Source organism: Hipposideros armiger, unplaced genomic scaffold, assembly GCF_001890085.2.
Source record: "Hipposideros armiger isolate ML-2016 unplaced genomic scaffold, ASM189008v1 scaffold_3, whole genome shotgun sequence".
Lineage (NCBI taxonomy): Eukaryota > Metazoa > Chordata > Mammalia > Chiroptera > Hipposideridae > Hipposideros > Hipposideros armiger.
The window spans coordinates 633923-659809 of NW_017731353.1; the positions used below are offsets into that span (position 1 = coordinate 633923).

A 25887-nucleotide genomic window follows, 5' to 3' on the forward strand; every position below is an offset into this window, starting at 1 on the left:
AGTGGAATGAGAGAAAAGCACAGCGACAATGGACAACCATAGCAATTCTACTGATTTTGCCACCATTATGGCAAATTGTTTGTGATTTGTAAAAACGGACTCTCTTTTATCAATGGTTGACTATCAGTTCCTTTTTCTGGAGAGAAGTCATTAGTTAACGCAGCTCAAGGATTTGTCTGAGAAGAGCAGCACATCAGTTAGAATGCTAATTCACTCAACTGGCAGCAAGCACGGTGAAATGACAGCTTGGAGGGGGGTAAGAGGAGTGTCTGAAAATGGCAGCAGATTGGTATTTCGAAAGGGGAGGGAAATTTCATAATGATGAATAAGAAAGATGACATTTGGTGCTCACATTTAACTTGCATTGGATGTCCATATAAGGGTCAGTATGCATAACCTCTCTTGATTAGGCCTCCGGCTGCCCAGCAGCTGACTGGGTGTATACCCTTCAGACTGTAACCAAAAGAAAGGCCTAGATAATTAGGCCAAGTTGAACTGCAGGAGGTAGCCAGCTTCTCTGCTGCCTTTTGTATATTCATGACCCAGCTTGATTGATGGAAGGACAGTGTTTGGTGACACTGTCATTTGCAAGTTGAAAGGTAGACTACAGGCTGGAGCCAAGATCAGATGTGCTTTAAAGAGTCCTACAATAAACTCATTTGGATGCTGATGATGTTCACATATGCATTTCTTTGTTTCTTACTATTTCTCATGGACATCTGTTAATTTGTAGAAGTTAACTTGGTTGTTTTCAGTTAAAACCTCACACTAAGTTATGGATAGTTTTGTTTAAAAAGTTGTGCAAAGTTGCTAGTGATAATGTGTGATACGGGTCTCAGATGTTTTTATGTGACATTTTCACTTATTTCTTATGTAGGAATTTTAAATATATTTCTTGAATTGATGTACTATCACTGAAAGCCAGTGACTTTTTTCCCAGAAAAAAGTTAAATGACATTTTTCTCATTTCACGTATTTCAGAAATCTTAAGTACTGCTGTCAAAAAGTTTTCTAGAGAATATTGCTTTTGTAAGCCTATTCTATTCTTTTTTGGACAGTATATGAATATCTTAAGGTTTACTTTTAATATTGTGGTTCATACAAAAAGGTCTTATATTCTTTCCAAAATTTTTTCTGTTTGCCCAAAGAGTTGGTTAATTCCAGACTTGGCAAATGAGTTAAAAATACTAAAGGGAGTTAGAATCATAAAACAGAAACTTAACCTACGGAGCATTGTTTGAGGATTTTTAATGTACCTGTTTTATAGATATTACACTACTATTTAAATAGCTCTTTTAAGAAATATTATACCACATAGATGTGAACACTAGTTATTCTTACTAATTTTAGTTTTCAATACTTTTATTATTACATTGATGCTTTTGGAAGATATTGCTAAATAATCATCAACCTCAAAATGATTTGAGTATTTTTTCTGGAAAGCCCTTAGATATATATTTTAGATACGTTATCTAATTTCTGTTAGTTACCATAACTTCAGGTAATATATGTCCAAGGGCTTTGTTACGCTATCAAGTGCTGTATAAATATAAGTAGTAGGAGTAGCTGTTGCTGTTGTCATTATTATTAACAGCTAATCTCAGGTCGATGTAACAGCTGAAGTTTTCCTCCCATTACATTTTTGTCAACTAAATGTGACTGATCAAGTATGAAACTTTATTGTAAAAAAAGCAAACTAGCAAAGACTTTACCAGATCTTTCAGTTACTTTCCATATTAATCATCTGACTTTGCTCCTCCCCACCAGATGTTAGAAAAGGCAGTGACTCCAACTGACAGTAATGTTTTTGTAAAGAAGGTTCTAGACTCTAGAGCATGTTGAAAATGCACTCTGAGCACTACAGAAATCATGCATACTCCTTCTAAAGTAATTTCAGTCTTACCTGACATTTGAGATAAGCACCTGAAATGTAGAATCTGTCTGTGGTATTCAGAAACTCTTTGCTGTAATTTGTGGTAATTATTTCTAAATCAGACCGTTATCGTTTAGCAGAAAAAGTATTAATATATCCAAAATGTTAATGAAAATGTTGTTTTTCTCATTTAAATTAGGATTTTCAAATACTGACTTAGATTTTTCTTACTAGAAATTAAAAGCAAGGTGTATTTTTTTGTGTGTGAAATAAGGTAGAAATTTTAAACTATCTTATTGAATAGAAACAGTTTCAGGAATTTTAAAAGAGAGAGCTGTGCCATCTTGAACTGAGTTCAAATGTATTGTGTATTTTTATGCTACAGAGCAAATATTCTTAATGTGTTACTGTCTTTCTCATTAAGTCTTTTCAAAAACTTAAACATGTCACTTTGTCAGGAAATTCTAGGTGTTTCCAGTGATAAAATAAACTTGACACTTGTTCCATGAAGGCATCTTCTCCCTGCTTATCAGCTCTTCAATTTATGGCTGTGCTTTGAAATGTGTGCCTGTGACTCCCATCTTTGTATTTACTCCAATTAACACATAAACTCTAATTAGCCAGATCAGGGGACTTGGGAGTCCATAAATGGAAAGTGACATGGCAGAGCTTGGCAGCTGGCATCAAGGCAAGGTGACAAAAATAGGGAAGTATCAATTAGATGACATTGATGGTAAAGCTATGTGTTGGGATCGTAAATTTTAACAGTTCTCTGTGAGGACAGGGACATAAGAATCAGTTGGTAAAATGACAGCTAAGTTAAAGTATTGAACTTTAGGTAAATTTAAAACACGATGATGATGAAACCTGAACAGCATTTTAATTACATTTTATATCATTATCATTGGCGATAAATTATACATTTCTACCAAAATAAAATTTTTGTGAATTTCCCTGTAGTATGACTTAGTTTACAAATTATTACATAAATGTATAGCAGTTCTTATTTGAGTAGGAATGGAGGAGTCCAGAATGATAAATCCTTAGGAGCCTTACTCTCCTATTTTAAATTTTTTTTGGGGGGGTGGGGTGGGGGTTCCAAATGGGTGAATTTGGGAGTATCCATGACCACCATTAAATATAACTAAGTTCCAAACTGCAGTTTGGGGTTACATATATACAGCTGACCCGTGAACAATACAGGTTTGCATGGGTCCACTTATTAGTGGGTTTTTTTTCAATAAATACATACTGTATTGTAAATGCATTTTCTCTTATCATCTTCTTAATAACATTTTCTTTTCTCTAGCTTCCTTTATTGTAAGACTACATCATATAGTACATAACATACAAAATATGTGTTAGTCAACTGTTTATGTTATTGGTAAGGCAACAGTTGACTATTAGTAGTTAAGTTTTGGGGGATCCAAAAGTTATATGCAAATTTTCGACTATGTGGTGGTTGGTACCCCAATCCCTGTGTTGTTCAAGGGTCAACTGTAATTCAACAGTGAAAAAAATTAGGACTTTGGAAACATTATTCCAGTTTTAGAAATCTAGTGTTTCAGAAAAGACTTGTGTCTCAGTTGAAGAGTGTTACCAGGCTTTGTGCATCTCTCATTACTTCGCAGAGTAATAGAAGTTAAATATACAAGAACTGGGCTGCTTCTCTAGTTTTGTGGTTTCAGCTATCTGGTTTTTACATTCCTCCATTTTTCAAGTGGGTGACTGGGTATTTGTAAAGAAGGTTCTGGAGGATATTGGAAACACACTGTGTGATCACTACAGAAATCATGCATATCCTTTAAATTTGTTGGAACCAAATAATGATCGGGTTTATTTTTTTTCTCCTAAAAACTGGTCAAAATTGTGATTTGAATATGTTATCAATTAGATAGTAGAGGGTATATATTTAGTTTTTTTCATTTTAGATTGCCAGTACACTTAGTTGGTATTTTGCTTGAATGTAGATATATATGGTCTGTAGTTAATTTTAAATGACTTCAAAACTATGAAAGTATTTTAGTTGTCACGTACCCCTATTTCAAGTACTGTAGAAGGTAGGGGAAAGAACTCATACTTGAAAAGTCGCTGTTCTAGAGGAGTATTTGAAACATTAGAAATCTGCCAGAAGGCCCATTAACATAAATGTTTAACTCAGACACACAAACATGTACCAAAATGAAAATGCTTCATGCATTAATTTGCTGCAGAAGGAACTAACATAACAATTAGAACAACATTCTGCCTACTTAGACTTAAATTTCCTAGGGCAGTGATAATACAGTGTTGATGTAGTTTAAGTCTTTTAACATATACAATAGTTTATTTTGTTGTTAAAATGAATTCTTCTGTTTTAAGACATTCAAACATGGTAACCCTAGATTACCGGATAGAAGTGTTAAGAGTATAATTTCTAGACTAAGATTTGGAAGTTCCTCATCAGCTCAGGGTCTATTAGAAATACTTGGAAGAAACAATTTCTTTTCTAGCTTTGCAAAGGAATGCTGTCTACATTTTGTAATTGTGAAAATACCAGATGCTGTCATGAAAACAGGGAGCCCAACTAATACAAAAGTAATCTATACGAGACTATTTTGTTTGCTTGTCATTTCAATTTCAGTTATCCTTGTCAGTGGTACCTTCATGTCTGAGCTGGTAACCTGCCCTATAAGAAACACCCTAGCAGCAACTAAATGATGTACAGTAGGTTTTTTTACACCAATGAAAGAAATTGAGACTTTTGAACATCAAACTGTTTCCATCCCAGTTGTGTAGCCGATCCATTGACTTTTTTTCGCATGCTTATCCCAGTTGCATGGTCATATGTTGTAAACCACATGGAACTATTTCAAACTGTGATGGGGAAAGTAACAACTGCAAACAGTCCTCCTTGAAGCAAGTGGTTGTCCTAAACTGAGCACTGTAGAATAAAAATGGAAACATAAAAATAGCAGTTGGAAAGATAAAACAGCATTTATAGTACTAATAAAACCGTTGTGGCTTCCACAGGAAAACATGCTTTGTAACCTAATGCTTACCTGAAAGGACTGTCGAGTTTCTGAGAGTTATAGCTGTTTTTGTAAGAGAAGCACAGAGATTTGCTTGAGGGCTGAGTGATAGATTCGCCTGCCTGAAGCATCCCAGTGTGTTTATACATGGCTTGTATGGCAGCTTTCATAAGACATTTACCCCATGATTTGCGATGAGCTTATGTGTGAATAATTAATGGCAATTAATCCTTAATTACAGTAATTAGGCAAGTCACAGGAAATTAAGCTGCAGCTGGAGAAGACCATGCCTGGGAAGAGAGGATTGGGGGCTGTGTGAATGTGCCATTTACTGACAGCATTACTAGGATGCGCAGTATTCAGCAGCTTTGGCATTTCTATTGGCAGCCTTGGGTAGGACAAGAGTGCTCCACATTAGAAGCAATCTATAGTTGTCTACAAGAGTTTTAAGTTCAAGTGCCAAAATGTTGTGTTGCATATGGTGATTATCTAAGTTTATTGGTTGCTATAACTCAAATGAGTATAATTGTTTTTGGCTTGATAACAGTGACATTAGAAACAGGAGCTTTTATGCATTCATAGGTTCTACTGGCATGAAACATGATGCAACTTTTAGAAACAATTCATCCAGGTTTGCAATTATGAAATAGATAATGTAATTGTCTAGAAATTAACTGAGAAAATTTCAATCAAGAACAACAGCAGAACATACCGTGTCTTGGTTGAGAAGTTAATTACTTTATTACTGGTTGCTTTTCCCAGTTAAGCATGGTAGTACACAGTGTGCTGGAAGTATTTATTGAATTGAATACATACTCCAAATGTAAAAATGCTGAGATTACAAAAACCTTAAGTCATTCACATGAAGTGCTAACAAAGTTAATGCTTAAGAATCTGCAATGGGTGGATGTTTTAAAAACAAACAAAGCAGCCATTCCATAGAGAGCAGCACCGCTCCACAAATCCCTGGTGAGAGAAGCTCGTCATTCCCCATTTGGGAATACGTAACTTCTTCCGTTATCTGTGTGGGATTTAAAAATCATATGTCCATTTTATACCGAAATAAAAAGCATGTTGAGGATTTATTAAAGTTCCAATGTGTTTTTCACAATCAAATACAATTCCGAGCATGAGAAAAGCATCTTCATTTGCCCCGTGGATGGTAATGCTTATTCATTTTTCTCTTTGAACTTCAGGAATTTGGGCCCACATATTCAGATTAGGTCTGATGTTCAAGTTATTGAAATTATTAATCTGTTACAGTCATTAAACAATTATTATAATAGTTAGGATACTTCTTGATACCAACACAGCTGTTGGGAAAAGGATGTACTTGTCAGATAGTCTAAAGCAGATAAAATTATATACATGGTATTTTTTTTAACAACTATATAATTTAGTTGGAAACATTCGTAAAGTCTTCACCTCTTATACTAAAAAGGAAATTTAGGTGGTTTTTTTCCTGTGTAATTTGTGATCAGTAATATTTGGTGCAATCAGCTGTTTTGGCTATTAAATGTTAAATATGCAAAGGCTCATCTTTCAAGAATACCTTTTCTTCTAAGACCAAACTGATAAGAGAGTGCATTTATATGAACATATATAGATTATTGCCTTCTGTACTTCTGGTTCACTTTAAAGAGGAACTAAGTCACAATATCCTAATAATGGTCTTGATTTTATAAATGATTTTTCCCCTTGAAATAAGTAACACATTCATTTTAATATGTAGAATCGGTTTGCTAGCAGGGCGACAGTTTAAAAAGGCTTCCAACTGTGACACAAGTGCAACCATATTGCTTCCTATTACTCGCTAAGGTAGTTGTTTAGAAGAGAGAATGTTCTCCCTGGAAATGTTTAAAGTGCTGTAATTTTATTTAGGATAATGAGGATTTATAACCATTTTGCCATATGAAAACCTGCCTTTAGACAAAGTGAAATAGCCTGTTTTGGTTATTGAATGTTCTTAACTCTAGAATGCGCGCGCGTGCGTGTGTGTGTGTGTGTGTGTGTGTGTGTGTGTATGTGTGTGTGTGACAATAAGGTGTTTACGTTAGGGATTGTGCTGGTTTATTCTATATGTTGACCTGTGTAACATATGAAAATATTAAGTGATACAATTCAAGTTTGGCCCATGTAAATGTTTACATTTCTTTGTGGGTACAATTTCTCTGTATTGAAACATAATCAAATAGAAAGTCTTTGTTCTTGTTCATACAGATGATTTTAACAGTGACTGCTGGGTATCTTTGGGGCCCTGAGTCTTTATAACTTTGCTCATATAAGTTGTACAGGAAGTTATTTTGAGTGATGGTCAGGTAAATAGCGCACAGGGAGATAGTTGTGATAGAAAAAGAAAAGTGCACAGTAGTATCTATGTTTTTAACATTAAGCATGACATTAGTGTGTATTACCATTAAAAATTAGCCTAGTAAATGTAAATTTGACTTATATTAGTCATACTGTATTCTATAGCACTTTCTCAAAACTCACCGTGGAATAGTTTATTTGGACCTCTGCCTCTGATATGGGAGGAGAAAGAAAGGAACAGAACAGTTAGAGATTTTTATCAGGTTTTTATCTCCTCACTGAAAATCTTAGCTCTCAAAACATTTCTAATTTCCCTCATTTGAAGGTTCAAACAGTTTCAAATTACTGCCCATGGATTGTTCTTGACATCCCGAATGGTAAATTTGAGCTGTGGAAATGCTGGAATGTGTTTTTGTGCTTTTTCTGAACAAGGGAATTCAACGGGTAAATTACAGTCATTTACTGGGAGTGTAATTTACTGAGAGCCTTTAGGCAAATGCAGGAGAAAGGACAGCAGCAGAACAGAAAAAAACAGCATAAAAACTGTTTTGTGTATTTTTTCCCTTTTCTCATTAAGTATTTATTCACATAAGAGTTTTATGAATTAATGGATGGTCCTACAATTAAGACAGATAACCTTTATTCATTTTCACTGCTGATAGACCAAGTGTTTGAAACAGTGATTGCCATGTGAAAATTATAACTTGAACCACGTTTCTGAAATTCTAGTTTATTTTGCATTTGAATCCTTGTTTGTCTTATTGAAAATTATAAGGAGATGCTGCTCTCTTCAGAATGATTATAGATTTCACTAATTTAGATTTTTCACTATACCAGCAGTTCAAATAATAAAAGTTTTAAATTTTCTTAATGGACAAATCAGTGAAAAGACTCCATACTTTAGTCTTGAAAAAAGTACTATTCTTCTTTTGTCAAATACCATGGATGAATCTTACTTTAAAAAGAAAAAGACCTAGACGATTTTGGCTGTATGCAGTTTTAAACCAACACAAGATAACCTAGCCATTTTATTAAAGGTTAAAGAGAAATTTTATGAAATTGTCAAATAGTTTTGTATAATGTAAATATATAAACATTTGTGGTAATTCTTATAAACAGTTCTGACCAATTCCTTTCCTGAAAAGCAGTGTGCTCTGTAGTAATTGCTAAGCAAACAGAAAGCTGTGTTGCAAAGTGGTTTTGTATAGCATATTGTAATTTGACACTTAAGTTGTGCCCTGCATTACCCTGTGTCATAATTGATGGCTAAAGAAAAGCACATGCTATGCTAATCATTTGTTAGAATAGCTTGTTAAATTGTGGTTGCCAATTTTAAATAAACTATGAAATGCTTGTCTGTATTTTAAGATTTTGTAACCTACAGTTTTAAACAGTCATTTTGAAGCGGGGTGTTTTTTGTTGTTTTTTTTTAACTTTCTGTTGCATATGCACAATTCTGCCTTTGCACACAAGGTCAGCATGTTCACCAATTTAATAGCATGTTATCAAGAACAAAATCAATGAGCTGCAGGTTTCACACCAGTATCTCCAGGGACATTTCTGTTTACACTTCATTGTACTGATCCTAAATTTGGTGTCCTTTTAAAAACAGCAAGATTGATATTTTAATACATGATATTTTAAGTTCTTAAAAGTAAAAAGTTCCAGCATTAGAAGGCTAATTTAGATCTTATTAGAAAATATGAATTTATATTTTATTTACCAAGCAGTGACTAGATATAAAGCAGCGTATGTTAATACAGAAGTTATTAACTACAGAATGCCAGTAAGAATTTTAGTGCAGTAAAGTGAGATTCAGGGGATAAGATTACTGTGCATAATCAGTTTGTGAGTTCTCATTTTTAAAGTTTAGGAGCTTTTACTTAAATATGTGATGAATCAGTTATATCATGTAAAGAGAAAGGAGTCCACACTTGGTGAGAACGTGGACTTAAAATTGAGAGTATTAGACCTCTACATCCTCCAGTAAAAGAACTGAAGCATGAGGAAGGAATATGTGCATTTAGACATAAAGAAATGTTACTTCGGTGGAGAAAAATGGTTTAATGTGCAGAGAGGGTTATTCATTTTTAAGAGATTAAAAATGACTTGACTATAATACCTTTAATTTGTAATAATGGTCTGACGGGCTGCTTCCTGTCTAAAGTAAACCTTTTGATCAGCATGTTCATTTTGATCTCTTTTCGTGCAGTGCTGTGCAGTATATTGAATGGATAAAGGTATTATTTTCAGCTATTGCACATCTCCTTAATTAAGCTAGTAAAGACATGCCAGGTGAATTTAGTTCTCAATCATTTAATAGACAAATATGGACAAGGTTATTCTGTGCCCTACAACTGACCCCTTTGTGTGGAGGAATTCCTTAAGAACATTCAAGATTGAGTCACTCTGTTATATGGGAGGAGAGGCGGCACACATGCCTTAACAGAAACAAACACTTACTTGATGGCATTATTTGGGAGGAATGAGATTTGATATCCCATTTTTTTTAGGTGTTGTTTTTAACAACATCCAACACACTTGCAAGTTGAAATGTGCAACATAAGGCTGTCTTTCTTGTTGAAAGATTTTTTTTTGGGGGGGGTGTCTTTTCTAATGTATTTCATTTTCTCTCCTAAGTTGGATAAAAACTAAGCATTGGATAAGTTTTAGATTTGATTACTTACCTTTATAAAAAACACTTAGAGCCTTAATGCAACTAATAATTTGTTCACAAATTTATAATATCCTATTTCTTAAAGTCTAACTAAGTGTGTAACTAATTTAAGTAACTAAATGTATATATTTGAGATAGAAGTTCCTAATTTTTAAAATAGTTTTTATAGTAGGCCAACTTGCTAGTCTAGAAAGTACAGCGGGATTTTGTGCTCATTGTCAGGCAGGGTAAGGTTTGGGAAGTCACATTCTCTGCTCCTTTGGAAAAAGAGGATACATCCAATATGGAGTATCAGGATGATTATGAATATTAAGTAAAATATTTTAAAAGGTACATGTTTTTGGTGTAAAATGTGATTTGCAAGTTTGCGCTATATTTTGACTTAAGTATTTTTTCTCATGACAGGTTATGGAAAGAAAAACAGTCAATGACTACAAATTACAATAAAATATCCTTAACACAGTTTGGTTGGAGGTGGAATAGCAATAATATAAATCGGGCACCTTATTACAGGGCTCTTTAGCATCCTCGGGGATGTTAGCCTTAAATTTCAGTTAAGTGTGGGGTCGCCCACGATCACCCGTGGTTTCTTGGAGTAACTCACTGACCCGTGGAGAGATGTCTTTTGGTCCGGACCTCGTCCTCCCTGGTTGTGAGTTGTTGAAGGGCGTCTGCACACGCGTGGAGTAGATGCGCGTTTGCACACTCACGGGCTGAGCCAAGGCTCGCTCGACTGTGCACACACGCAGCAGCCTCACTCTTTTCCTTAAGTCCCGAGTTTTGCATAAAGATATGTTAGAAATCTCGTTCCTAAAGAATCTAGAGAGATAAATAATGGATGTGTTGGGAGCTCAGTTTAAGCCCGAATTTTCTGTTCTCAGTAGTTTTTGTTCTCAGTCACCTTGATGAAACAATCTTGAAGCCGCTCCGCTTCCCGTGGCATTTGGAATGAGTCCCTGACAGGCTGATTTTCCACCCCTGTTGTGATGCTGCTTTCTCTAGTTAATATTCCTGTGTAAGTGTCGCACAAAAGTAAACCCAAAGAGCCCGCACAAGACATGGAGGCTGCTCCATTTACATTAATTATGCAGTCAGGGCGGTGAGAATTCGCTGTCAGCCGGAGGGGCGGGGGTGCGACGCGGCGGGGAGCTGGGGAGTGGAGCCCGGCAGCGGGCCTCCTAGTGCAGCCGCGGGTAGGGGATCCGGGATTGCTGCGGCCGGCGAGCCACCGCTGGCGCTGCGGAGAACAATGGGCGCGCCCCAGGAGCCGTGGGGCAGAGTGGCTCTGCGGCCTGGGGCCGCCCTCCCCCACCAACTCTGCGCAGCGGCGGTCCGGGCTGTGCCCGGCGATGGTGGCCGGCTTGAGTGGGCCGCGGTCGAGGAGTCCCGCGCTTCCTGCCAGCCGTGGCAGCCGGCCTTGTGCCTTTGGGTCAGCCCCACCAAGGGAGTCAGACCTGCTCCTAAGCTGGAGCATTAGTGGTTTTCAAATCCAAACCCCAAACTTGATTTGAGGCCTGGCAACCGTAGAGGCTGGATTTTCATGATTTCAAATATCTGGGCAGCTGCCGACTCTCGTATCTCAGAGGACAGCGTAATCACCATGTGAACATCTTTGACCGATAGGAAAAAATTCCAAACCAGCTACAAAACAAGGACATCCTGGGAAAACAGTGGTTTAAAAAAGAAAATAACTCTCTAACCCCCCACCATCTATACGAAACACCTTCGAAACACCTTGCGGGTGGTTTCCCACCGTAATTGGCTCTGAAGCATCCTAACTTAATGGCTGTTTGTCAATGGGAAACTGAATTCCATAGGGAATTCCACAGGGAATTTAATTGTACAAACATTTGTTGAGTACGTACTATGTCCTAGGTGATGGGAAATTATTACCTCATTATTACTGTATGGAAAGCATTCCAGAAAATTAAGATTATTGCTCTTTGTAGGATTTCAATATGGAAACCATAGAAAAATTGCTCTTCTTGTCACCATTTTCCCCCACGCCATCTACACGCCTTTCCCCAGTGACTTGGCTCTAGTCAATAAATACTGGGGCTGGTAGGGAGGATGGAATGTACATTATTCTTTTTGCACTTTTAGAGGGTATCAGTAAAGATTATTGTGCAATATTTCTACAGTGTAGTTTATGCATCTAATTGTGTGGACTTAGAACTGTATGCTTGCGTGGAATGACTAGCCAAACACCCATGCCAGTAGAACGGCAGAACACTGAGATTTGAAAAGATTAATAGAATAATTTGAAAAGCCTTGCCCCTTTCTTAGATTTGCAAAACCAATTCCTTGGGCATATTTTGTACTTTTCTTTAAAATAAAGGATTGCGTGTGTAGCATTTCATGAGTAAATCCGTGTCAGCCAAGAGCAACCACACTGAAAATTTATCCAAAAGGAATTAGGCCATCCTTTCAAGGCCATGTGTAGTTGCGAGCCATGATGACATTTAGCTCTGTCCCAGCCCAGGTCATAATTTCTGAAGAAATCAGTGTAATAGTACCTTAATCATTTTATTTCTTTCTTTGAATAAGTAGATACAAAGTATTACTTTTGAAATGTTTAATACTCTCTTCTGACATTTGTTCCATGCACATGTTCCAAAATGAACTATTTTCAAAAACAAATGTCATTTGCTTCCTTGGCCTATAAGGAAAATGTTGATCCCTCTATATAGTACATGTTTGTAAAGTCACATCTGATTACTTAAAACATACTATTGTGGATGGCTTTTTTTCTTCTCAAGTACAAATATATAAAGATGCAACTTTCTAAAATGAATGTTGAATCATATGAAATCACTGATATATCACCATTTTTTACTTAAAAATAGCAATTTCTTCTGGGTCAATCAAATAGTATTGTAACACATAAGTGAAATGAAAAAGCAGAAAAGAAAGTACTTAGATACAGCGGTGTGTAAAAAATTATGCATGTACGAAATATTGCAATTTGATGTTGCACAAATTGAAGAAAAATGTTAATGGATTTTTTTCCCTCATTAAATTGCTTGAATTTACAATGAATGAAGAATTTTAAGTTTGTTTTCTTTTAAGCCTTGGAGGGAAAAATAATCTCTGTTGTTTAAAAACAACAAAATTAAAAACATATACCTAATTTAGTGATACATGGACCCTTGGAGTTTTAATTGTATATATCTTTGTATTGTTGTCTGTATATATTCTAAGAATAAACATCCAAAATTTTATTTTTTTGACTGTATTTCCATTCCATCTAAGATTAAGGTACGACTATTATATACATTTCGTCTTTAATTTTATGTGAATTTAATGGGAGCTTCCAAAATTAGGCCTAGAAATCCAGTCAGCATTTTAATTGGAACTGTATTTACCATTGTGGCTCAACTTTTTTTCTCACCCACTCGGAATAGTTTGTATCATAAAATCATTTACAGAATGGTTTGCTTTTGATTGTATCATCTGTGAGATTTTTATCTCTGAGATAAATTTCCATAAATAAGTTAATTTTAAAAATCAGAATGCGAAAGTGATAAATGATAAATATACTTAGTTTAAAAATATTTAAATAAGATACTTACCCCCCCAAAATCATATTCTTACTTAGTATCATTACCTTTGACATCACTGTATGGTGCTAGATTCTAGTGATATGAGGCTTATAATATTATTTCACATTTTTATCCACTAAATAAAAACCTGCCTTGTGTTTTATTACAAAGTAGGTGGCCTGAAGGAAAAATATATGTATTCTTTCCTTTTGGTATAAAATATGCATTTGGGCTTCTCATTTCATCCCCAATCTGTGTTATTCCTTAAAAATGCAGAACTGCCTGAAGTCCTCTTTAATATTTAATTCAACAACTTTTTAATCTGTCATTATGCTGTGATGAAGTAAGCATCAAGTGTCGCTGAAAAAGATTAAATTATACTTGGAAATAGGAATTGAAATGATTTAGGGTTGGAGGCTGAATATTTGCTTTGCACAAGTAATAATAATAGTAGCTTGGGTGAAGAAGGGCTTTGGTTTGGCTTTAATGTCTTTGCCTTCCTGTGCTCCCCTGTGGCTCCCCCTGATTTACGCTGGCATTACTGAGCTTTATTTTATTTAAATGGAGGTAGAAAGTGGAAATTACTACACTACCATACATTAATTACTCCATACTATTTCTTTGTACTGATTTCCCTTTTTTTCTGTAAACATCATAAACAATGATGCAACCTACCCAGTATGGATAGCAACTGTAAGCAATCCAGTAGTTCTTGTTAACAAGCTTATCTTAGAAAGGAAAGGCAATAATAATTGATATCCATCTATGGAATAGTGAGAAGCAAAGGAATATTTATGTTTTTCCTGTCAATAGGGGATGATGTCCTACATAAGAATAAGCTGTGAGAGTATGTGTTAACTATTTTAACCACTATATTTTACTTCTTGCTTTTAACATCTAGACTTTAACCTCTGGACTATTTTGTACTTAAGGACAAAGGCACAAACTGAGATCTCTCAGTGACTCTTGGATTGTTCAACAGGTGACAAATAAAGACTAACCTCTTTGGAGTACTTGGTCTCTGCATGTTTAGATCTCTGTCATCTGGAAATCTGTCTGTTGGTCTCTGGCTTTATCAGCTTATTTTTAATCTGTTGGTTCTATAGCTCTGTCTACACGAGGCCAAAGCAATCAATCAATTTAGTGGAGAAAACTAATTGAGAAATTATTTGATCAAATACACAGAGGATCCCCATGTGGTTTTTTTGAAAGAATGCTGTATTTCATTTTTACTGTAATGCATGTGTATTGGTGGTGGCCTATATGTATACTCAGGCTCTGTCTGTAATGAATGTCTTCAAAATATACCTTCATTTGTCATTATTTGGCACGATGCTTGTCTTTTCAAAATAAGCCTAGAAATGGACTAAAATCATGACATGCAACACACCTGTTGGAATATTATCAGAGTTGTATTTGCTCCAAGGAATCCAGTGTTTCTGTAACTCAGATGTCCAATTCCCTAGCTCATGGCCTATCATGAGACAACAATAAAGAGAAAAGGACTCCTCCTTACTTTTTAAAAATATCCTAAGTGAAAATGTAAACTTACTGCAGTAAATTCAGAATTATCTATTAATTCTGCAGAATTAAAAAAAAAATGAAACTGGCAAAATGTTTTTAAGATTACAAAACATTTAGTACCATTTTATTTGTTACCTTTTGATTCTTCTATCACCATAGCTGCATAAGTTACACTAAGCATAAAACACCTGGAAAAAGTACAAAAGGCATTTTGCAAATAATGTATTCATTTCTTCAGGAACTATTTTTTGTTGACTGCTTGAGTGAATTGCCCTGCCTAATTGAATTCCCTGAATATGTATCTCCCAGCTTTATTAGTGCATACTCAATGTGGAGGGTGGGACAATTGTGTGGGTGTCATTCCACACCTTTCCTTTATTATCATTAGATATTTGAAATTAAAGCTCTGTTGTTTTTGATAGCAAATTACCTCTTATAGTTCATAAATGTATATTTAGAGGACTAGTTTCACAGATTATTTATGAATTAGTGTTTTGATCTAGGGGTAATATTTTAAAATAAATCAGTTTTTAAACAATTGGTCAATGTTTGCCTCCACAGTTATTCCTATTAAGATATGCATTTGTCAACATGTGCCTTTTTTGTTCTAACACAAGACTAGTTGCCTTTCTGAAACCCAGTATGCTTGTAGGGTAAAGTAAATGCATGTCTTTGTAGAAGAATAAATAAAAAGAGCAACCTGAGTCAATAAGCGGGTTCAATTCATGCCTACAGCCATGGCGGACAGCTCATTTTGTAGATGTGGGTGTTTTGTTTACATTTATAATGCAGCTTTATTTAATGCTGACAGATATAGCTTGTGGCAAATGATAGTCAGAATGTATGAGCAGTCATAATGCTTCTGTCTTCTTATAGTGTGCTGCTGAAAATAAGCAGTTCACCTCTGTTTTTATTGAGGAAAGGATATGAGACAGCTATAGCTTCGTGAGGCTATTTATTGAGTTGTTTTACTAGCTGTGAACATGCCGCTTTATAGCAGTTGTGAAAATGGACTTTGCTAGTGTGTGGGAAAGGAAATAACATTGCAGTATACAAGGGTAGTAAAAAATCTCTATAAATAATTTTTCAGACTGAGGAATATTCTCATTTAAACAGGCAGGATGGGTTGTGATTTTGGCAAGGTGTCAGTTTCCCCCAAAAAAGTCAGTAGGTTGAAACTAATCATATAATTCGGAGGAAAATTTTTATTCTCTAATATTTAATTGGGTTAGAGTTTAGGAAAAGTTGTTTACATACCCACCTTGATTCAGCACAGCATTATGACCTTTGGGACTTAAGGATCTATATGAACCAGCTTAGGGTCTAAATTATAAAATGTGCACTAGGCTGCATATATGTATGATAAGACATACCTGTAAGCTAATAATAGTATTTTTATTTGGGAATGTACGCATGATACAGAAAAACCTATATTCATATTATGTTTAGTGTAATAGAGAACTCAGATGTGTAAGTAGCACACAATTGATGGAAAAAATGTTAAAGTACTTGTATTTTGACCCCAAGGATTTATTATTCAAAATAATTAAGGGAAATTGACAAACTAACCTCAGACTTTGAAATTGCATTATTTCTTTCATCCCTTGGAAATTGTACGCACCTGGAGCCTTTAAATCTGCGACAAACTATTTTGGTTTTTACACTAGTTTCTTTTTTCCTCTACTAAATCTGCCCAGGTCTACTAAAGCTTTTTTGATGTACAGTTATTTATTGGCTACCATAATTGTGATGGATATAATGCCTTTTATTCTTAAACATAAAAAAGAGCATTAGAAAGGTACATATTTGAAATTTTTATTACTTTTCTATTTTTATTCAAATGTTCATCATACAGTAGTGAGAAGGTATACAAATAATATTTTCATGTAATTTAGAAAGCAGTGTGAATCTCAGCAGGTGTTTCTTCTATGTCTGTGCTCAAATTTCTAGGGAACACTGAATATTAAATTGAAATAACCCTCCCTTGATACTATGCAGCTAAAGTTCAGTTTAATTCTCAGAAAAGGTTTTCTTGGACACATATCATTTCCCTTTCATGTAAATAAAAATCAGACTACTTAGATTTTAATACTTGCTACTTTACAAAGTAAATCAAAATGCTGCAAAGTACTCACTTATTTCCTTTCCTTAGTGCTTTTATTAAGGCATTTCTGTTACCACTAAATATATGGATTATAGGGATGCTGTAAAAATGTTCTTATTTCCTTCTCCACTGGCTGATGAAATGGATTAATCTCTCAATAGAGCTATTTCCTTAATTCACCACCTGTTTTCAAATCCCTAGTAACCGACAAGGTAAGCGAAGAGATTGCTCTGTGTGTGCCTTATATACCTATTTCACAGAGAGAGAAACTTACAATAAAAAATGAAGACAAAAATCTTCCTTGAAATTTTTTTTTTTTTAGCAAGTTGTTGCACATTACTAAAAAGCTGACGTTTTTAAATGATTATTCAGCATCCCAATTATGAGTATGTCACCTACTGGGCATCCTTTCAGTGGAAATTTTCAGCTGAAAAGGCCATATGAAGTACATTTATTGCCTTTCTTAAAGTGCCTTTTCTTTTTTTCTAGCATATTGTGGGAATGTGATAGACATATACTAATGTAAATTTTTTACTTATGATTTATAAACTAAGAAACTAATTTTATACATGGAAAAACCAAATGTGGGCTTGGCTACTATGGTTAGAACGGCTTCACTATATATAAGTAATCATTTATTGTTTAAATACAGAAGAGGCTGTAACAAAATGCTGTCAAGAGCCATCACACTCATTAACCTGCAAGCTAATTAGCCTCCTCCTGTCTGATTGCTGACAAGTTCTTCAGTCTGAACCCATTGCTGTTGTGTCAGCAAAGAAGCACAGAGTGAGGTAGAGGAGGTCTCCATTAGATGTTTGTGAACAAAGTCTCTGCATTAAAGGTTTGTTTTTTACACTCTAACAAATGTTAGAGCATTCATACCCCGCTATAATTAAATTGGCAACTCTTAATTACTATAATTAGATATTAACTGTTTCCTTTCCTGTTCATCTATAATGGATTTCAAGAAATTACATGTAATTTACTAGGATTTTTAAGATTTAATCATTGTGTAAAAGGTTTCAATAGTTATATGTATATCTAAATGCCATTGAATATTTGAAATAATATGCATAATAAAATCACTTAAATGCAGTGTCTTGTCAAAACCAGTACATATGGGCTTTATATTCACATGTTCTTTTTTTCCTGCGCAAACATAACATTCATTCCCCATTAACAGTTTTTTTTTCCTGGTAAGCTAACATTTCTTAACTAGGTTGCAAATTAGCATTGGAATGATAGAACATTTTGCAAATGCATCTTAAAATATGAATTCATTAATTTGTGGAAGACTAATTCATTTAGAATAGCTTCTTGAGGGCAAAAAACATTCATAAGATATTTTGCTTGTTATACCATCCAATCAAACTTGGGACTTTATGGAGAGTACCAGAAAAAAATAGAGTACATTTTGGAATGATAAATGATCTAAGTATGAATTGATGAACCCTTTCTCAATTTTCAGAATTATTACTATTATCTCTTTCTGGTAAATGTTACTTAACAATTTTAGTTTAAAATATTTGAATCATCTTCAACAAATTAGAGGCCTAAAGCAATCTAAAATGTCATGTATACCACCAGCAAAATGTATTCACATGTCTAAAAAAACCCACAGACTGAAATTTATTGTACTTCTAGTTTATGTAGGGAAAACGGCTATTTGAGAATATCTGATTTTAAAGCACTGGATTGAAGTAAGAAACAGCATCAGAGTTTATGGGGGCTTTCCATACAAGTACATGTTTATACTGGTTGTGGGCAGCGTTATAATTTGCATAGCATCCTGTACAGATCTCAAACCGTGAGTATATATCTACTACTAGCTGGCACCAAGTAAGCACTAATTAAGGAATGGGTGTTTTAAATAAAATTTAAAATATACTTATTTCATTTAGTCATTTTTACAATAATTAAGATATCAATGTGACTTATTTCAGTTATCATTCACATACAGAGTATGAAAAACTACACAACGCACTACAAAATACATCATTTTAATGGACGTGGCCTTTTAAATACAGTGGCCTAACCATAAGAATTGTAACTTGAGCCTCGAGTCAACTGTGTGATGGAATAGATAATGAGGTTCCTTCCTTCCTGCACCATAGTTCTGTGGACTTGTGGTCTCTTGGCTAGGGAAGACAGATTTGAGGTCCTGAAGCAGTGTTTTGCATTTTTTAAAATAAAATTTATCAGGTGGGAGCTACTGTTCACACCTCTAAGGATACTTTCCCACCACTCATTCTCTACCTCTACCCTCCGCTTCTCTGGCACAGCCTGATTCTGAGAGAAGGGCAACATTTTCTTCCAGAGACTTCCATAATCTCTTTTAGAATGTGGTGCAACATCAGTTTCAGAGAATTTAGTGTAATAATGAATCAAATTTGATTTACAAAGTAAATAAAATAAGTTTAAGAGCCTTTTGAATTTTAGGACCCATTATATTTTATTTATTTTTAAGATTTTATTGGGGAATTGGGGGAGGGGAACAGCATTGGGGAATCGGGGGAAGGGGGAACAGACAAGTTGCTGTCCTTTTGTTCTTCAGTCTAGTTGTGGAGGACGTCGCTTCACTGGCCCATGTTGATATTATCATTGTGCTCTTCCCGGGTGAGGCAGTTGCTGGCTGGCCGTTGGACGGCCGCTTACGGCGGGTCACGGCAGCTCACAAAAGCTCATGCCTGCTGCCAGCCAGCCCCACTGCAGCCTACACTTTCGCCAGCGACTCAACGGCAGCCTAGCTTCAGGTCAAGCTGCTGTTCACCATCTTAGCTATAGAGGGCGCAGCGTCACTGGCCCTCATGTGGGATCCAAACCGGGACCCTGCTGCTCAGAGCTGGTGTCCCAAGCCAGTTCCTAACCAATGCACCAGTTGGCCGGCCCTAGGACCCATTTTAGAATCATTGGGCCACTTATAGTTTATAATCATAATATCATAGAGTCCTAAATGAAATTTGAACGTGTTGAAGGAAGGGACTGTATGGAACATCTAGCTCATTACTCTTATTTTATAAATAGGGAAATGAGACTCAGGAGAGGCAACTTGCCCAGGGCCATATAACCAAATAGTACAGCAGATATGAAACGAGGACTCAGATCCTTGGCCTTCTAGTCTAGTGCTCTCAGCTTCAAAAATTCAAGTTGTGCGTTGATTTAGTATTTCCTTTGGAGTATCTATGAGTATTTGTATTATAGCTATTTTATATTGAATGTTAATGTTGTTTAAAGTATGTGAGATATTAATAAGAACAATTCGTTATTTAGAGTAGATGCTCAAATTAATGTAAAACATTTAGTCTTTTTTAAGAATACACAAGTGCTAAAACAGAAATGGCTGAATTTAGAACTGTACCAAAAAAAAAAAAATTCTACCCCAGTTTGGCATCAAGAGGTATTTTCCTCCAGTAAGTTATTTAATAAAAGAAACTTCTATGGTGTTGAAGTAATTGAGAATTGAGGGCATTGCCTTATGTAAAACTGTGGTGTATTGGTTTGGCAACTCTTTATATGTAACTGTGAAATAGTAAAGGCCCCCAAAAAGTGTTTTCTTGATATTAGCTTTCATTTATAAACCAGAATAATTCTGAATGTTTATAGTAATGGGAGATAACCCAAGGCAAATTTAATTTTAGATTGGGCTTTTGCTTAATGTATTATTCATAGTATTATATCATCAGTTAAGTATATCCCTGACAATAAACTTAAAACTTAACATTAATAGTAATATCCACCCTAATTTGGGTGAGTCCAAATAGTGACCTGACATGATTTATTTTACCTTCTTATTGTAGATAATTTTTTAATAATGGTGGGATGGAGTTATTTGGGATGTTTTTCTCATCTGCTCCCCACCCCGTAATACTTCACTGTTTTTGCTGCATGACCTGCTTTTGCATTTTTCTGATTCTCTGTTCATCTAATTAGTATGTTCTAAAAAGACCCGGACCACTTATTGTACAGAGATGTAGCCTGTGGGTATTTATAAGGAGCTTTCAGTGCTACATTTGCATCTTTTGCTTGGGGTCTGAATAGTGAATTACCTTTAAGATCATTAGAAGCACTGCTGTATTGTTAAAATCAGGCGGCAAGATTCTAATGACAATTTAAAACTTCAGGCTTCCTATATAACCCAGGTGACCCCAGCATAATTGTATGTAGTGTAGAAGACCCCAGGATAAACTGCTGACGGTTCAGCCCATCCACAGCTAGTCTCTACAGGCAGGTAGTTTTACACCCAAATAAACCACATGGAGATGTAGTAAGAAAACAAATGAGTCTTACCCTAGTTATATATAGTTAAGTATTTTTGGGTTGTTGGAAAAGTCATGACATATTTTTTCTATGTTTTTTGTTGCAAAAATGCATCATGACTTTTCCGACAACCCAATACGTTGTTTATATCATAATACTGATCTCCCAAATATGACTTGATACTTTCATTTTTAAAAGGAGACACATCCACTAAGCAGTGTACAGAATGGAGAATGTATTTTACCAGATTTTAACCATTTTAATTGTAACACCTGGAAAACAAAAAGTTTCAAAGTGGAGTGTTTTGCTTTCAGGTTTTTCCCCTAGGCCAAGAACTAAATAGGAAGATACTTTGTTGTTCAAAGATTAAATTATACTTTATTTTTTCTCTAACCAAATATAGGAACTGAGTAGGTACCAGATGAGACTTCTTAAATCTTTTATCAAAAATGGCTTAAAATACTTTTTAAAAGCTTATATATTTTTGTTAGAGTTTTTGTCATTATTATAGAATTGTAGAATTTAAGCTGGAAGAAATTTTAATTTAGCATCCTTTTTTGTAGTTAATATTTTCACTAGTTTTCTGATCTCAAATTGATGTGATATTTATCTGCTACCATCAGTAATGTCAGGGAGCTCAAAGGTAGCCAGTAACAAAAGTAACTTTAATAGAGAAAGATAGTGATAAATTTCACGTTTTTAAATAAATGCTTTTACTTAGAAGGCATTTATAGATTTACCAGCTGGCATTTACTCTGTATCTGAGCTTTCTGACTACATATGAAAAACTAAATAAATATAGATATTTTTGTACAACTAATTTTAGTAGATAACATGTTAATGGATTTAAAATTTAGCAATTGTACTTCAAAATTGCATTTCTGGAATAGCTGTTTCTTAAATGGAGTCTGATGTTACTTGTGATCAATAATTTCTGCTGAACGGCTATATTTAAGTTTTAGCACAGTGCTGTGCATATAATGGGTACTTAGTAGAAGTTTGTTGAATGAAAGTACAAATGAATGAATGAATGATCAACCTGACCTGAAAAGGACATAAAAGAATATGTACTTAGCACATAATGGGGCCCCTGTTGTTAATTGAGCCAGCTATCCATTTATGTTTTTCTAGAGGGTCTCACTTTCAATAATAGTTTCAAAAATATTTTAAAAATACAATTGGGCAGTAATTAACTTGAGTTCACCTGGTAGACTGTCTGTAATGTGCTTGTTTTGCTTATCTCATCCTTTTGTACTCTTTTCTTGTTATCAGTTTACTACTCAGAGTTTTCCAGATCAACTGTGAAAAGTAGCTACCTGATCTGACAGGATCCTTGTTTAAACCACTGACATTGATGTTGTCTTTTCTTTGACCTCCTTTTAATTGTGTCACCTTCATTGTTGGAGAAACCCCAATCTTCTGGTTTTTGAAGAGGCTGTTTTATTTATATCCTTTAGATCTATTGTTTTAGATCTATTATAGAAATAAAACAGAACTTGTATTTTTAAAAATAAATTACTATTTCTTGGAGAGCGGTTAATGGCGAGGCAAACATCTATGTAAAGATGTTTTCTGCAAAATAAAATCAGTAAAGTTTTAGTTTATAAGGTTCTAGTTTGCATATATATTCAAAAACACTACATAAGGTTTAACATATTTATGATCAGAGCATTGACCAGTGATATCCTGTTAAGTAATTTTGCAGGATTTTCTCTTCTAAGAAGAATTTGTTGTACTCGCATTATTGTTTCCTTTGGGATTCCAGACAATGACTCTGTAGTCTGATTCATTAATATTGGTTGTCTTCAGCAGAGAGTATCCAGATTTGACCTGCCAAGTATTAAATTTTTAATGTATCACTATTTCTTTCACAGAGTAAGGCTTGTCTTTGTTCTTTGTATTTTTGTACCAGTATAGCTTGAATCAGATACAGATTTAATTTGCAGTATCACTAAATACACCTCATTTTAAAAATACACCGCACACACGCATAACTATAAAAATGTTTATTGGTGAAAATCTTTCAATCTGAATAGCTACCTTTTAAAAATTTGAAAGTATGCATTTCCAAATTTATTTTGAAAAGTGCCAGGGGGTGCTATGTGCAATGTACAATAAGTTAATTATTATGCTATTAACATTGATGATGTTGAATGTGTATTAGTTAATGTGTTAATGACGTGTTAATTACTGTACATGTTGTGAAGACCCTGAGGCTTGTTCTATGATGCAACATGTCAACTTGAACCAGACCAAGTAATCTGCAAAGCAGACTATAACTCTTAAAAATAACACTTGTAAACATAAATTATAAATTAAATTATGCTTTTTATTATCCTTTTTCTTTCTGGTAGAATGAATAAGTAATTCTTCTGCTATCTGCACCTGTTAGAACCTAATACTGTCAGACTCTGTCTTCCCCAAGAGAATTGGAAGAGATTTGTTATGCAATAACTTCCGCTTTGTTTACGCTCTGGCATTTAGTGTATATTTTATATAGATTCATGTGTTTTGCAACCCAAAAGATCCTTCTTTTTTTGTTTGCAAGATTAATTTATAATGAGAGACACTCAGTCTTTGTGCAAGCAGGTGAAAAGTGGCCTTGTTCGATTAGCACCACTAGTTGATATTAAACTAATCTATATATACTTGTGATTCAGTCTAGGGCTCTCCAAGCTTGATAGCCAAATAGTTGAAACCTCAGGAGATCAGTCATAAAAAACTGCATGCTAATTTCAAATTATTTAAAAGAAACCAGAATTTGTTGCCATTTGAGAACATCAGATAATTCAGTTGCTTTTTGCGTAAATGCAGTTTGAAAATGTCAAATATTTGAACCTTATTTTTTTAACTTTTGAATTAATAGTTACTTGCATCTTGCTAATTATCAACACTTTTGGAAAATATACCTGGTGATCATTTTTAAGAGACTAATTTGGAAAAAATAATAAAATTATAGAATACAATGTTATTCATACAATATTATTTATTTTTATCTCTTAAAAATCATTGTTTGATAGTAAACAAAAAAATTCATTAAGAATGAGAGCTCACAAATGAACTAAGTCTTGTAGTGAGGATATTTTTTAAATGACTCAGAAACAACACGTTAAATGCGAAAATAGAATAGAAATGAATGTTTCTGTCAGGCAATTACTCTCAGATTTTGTTAACTGAGGATGCCAAAAAAATGTATACACATATAAAGAAAGGAAAAAACTGTACTAAAATTATTATACTCAATATATACCAGTAACAAAAGATGAATACAAGTCATGTGTATACATTTTTTTGGCACCCCCAGTATATACAACAGGTGGTGATGAGTTCAGGCTGTAAAAGCTAAACTGCTCAGGTTCAAATCTTGGCTCTTTACTATCTGGCTGTGTGACTTTGAGCACAGTTTTTAACCAAACCACACTGTACCTCAGTTTCATGATAATGAAAGTGGGTATAATTATAGTACCTACCTCTTAGGATTGTTGGGATGAGTTAGTTAGTAGGGTAAAATGAAGCAATTTGAGCAGTGCCTGGCACATGGGAAACACTCGATAGACATGAGATCTTATTAACCTACCATTAATACTATACTGCAAATTATTTGGAAGCATTTAATTTCCACAAGCTCTTTGAATTCCCTAGGACCCATTATGAATGCGAGTTTTTGGTTTTCAGTCATTATAGCCTCGTACCGCATCACAGAAAAACATCTTCCTTTTAATGATGATTTTATTATTACGGTGTTGTTTATATCCACCTGGAGTCATCCTCTGTTTTTTTGTTCACTTAACCTTGCTTGATTTCTCTAGCACAGCTCTTGTTGAGATTTGTATTGGAAATTTTCGGATCAGAACTTTGGTCTCCCTTGCAAATATTTGTGTATCTCTTGTTTCCAGCCCTGATATCCTCTTGTAATGCCCATGCAAAAGGGATTCTGATAGATCTTGTGCTCAGCATTACACATTGTTTGTTTTAGCTGCCTTCCACTTCATGCTTCCTCCTTTAAGAGCGAGCCATTACGAAAGGTTAGATTCACAGTTAGCAGGCTTTAGCTCTCCCTTTTGAATCAGTGAGGTTGCCGTTTTATTGCTCTCCGACTTACACTTCAGTGATGAGAGTAAACTAGCATCAGATTAAAGGTCAGCAAATCCCATCAAAGAGAGGAATATTAGGGGCAGAGATAGTTGGAGAGGCAGCACACCACTGGGTATTGACAGGGTGATTCCAGGGTATCAGTCAGCAGAATTATAGCTGCCCAGAGAGTCAGTACAGCTTTAATGAGCCTGTGTGAAGAGGAAGAGGGTGGATTTATGTAGTTCCTCATAATTTTCTGTAGAGACTGTTATTGCAGACATTCTGTGGAGTGTTCTGGTCTTTCATTTAATTCAAAGGTCCTGGAGCTTATCCATCCTCTAAATTCCTTTTTGTTAGCTCAAATCAAAGTTGACATTTCCATGGTTTACCACCTGAAATACCCAGTTCAAAATCAGGTTTCTTTAGGCAATTTTGAAATCTGTATACTGTTAATATAAACCTACATTTATATTTATACTAATGCATACACATTTCCTCTTCAGAAAAGAGGGTTG

General features: G+C 34.9%; 1 protein-coding gene across 3 annotated transcripts in view; it reads left to right on the forward strand.

Annotated features, from left to right (window-relative positions):
- Window positions 1-25887, forward strand: part of PBX3 (PBX homeobox 3) — a 216756-nt gene that overhangs the window by 126799 nt on the left and 64070 nt on the right. Inside the window, exon 1 of one of the 3 annotated variants that reach the window (XM_019636286.1) lies at window positions 17713-17882. The exons of the other annotated variants lie outside the window; for them this stretch is intronic. The gene's annotated coding sequence lies outside the window, so the exon portion shown is untranslated. Of the gene's footprint in view, window positions 1-17712; window positions 17883-25887 lie in introns of those variants that run through there. 3 annotated transcript variants of the gene reach the window in all.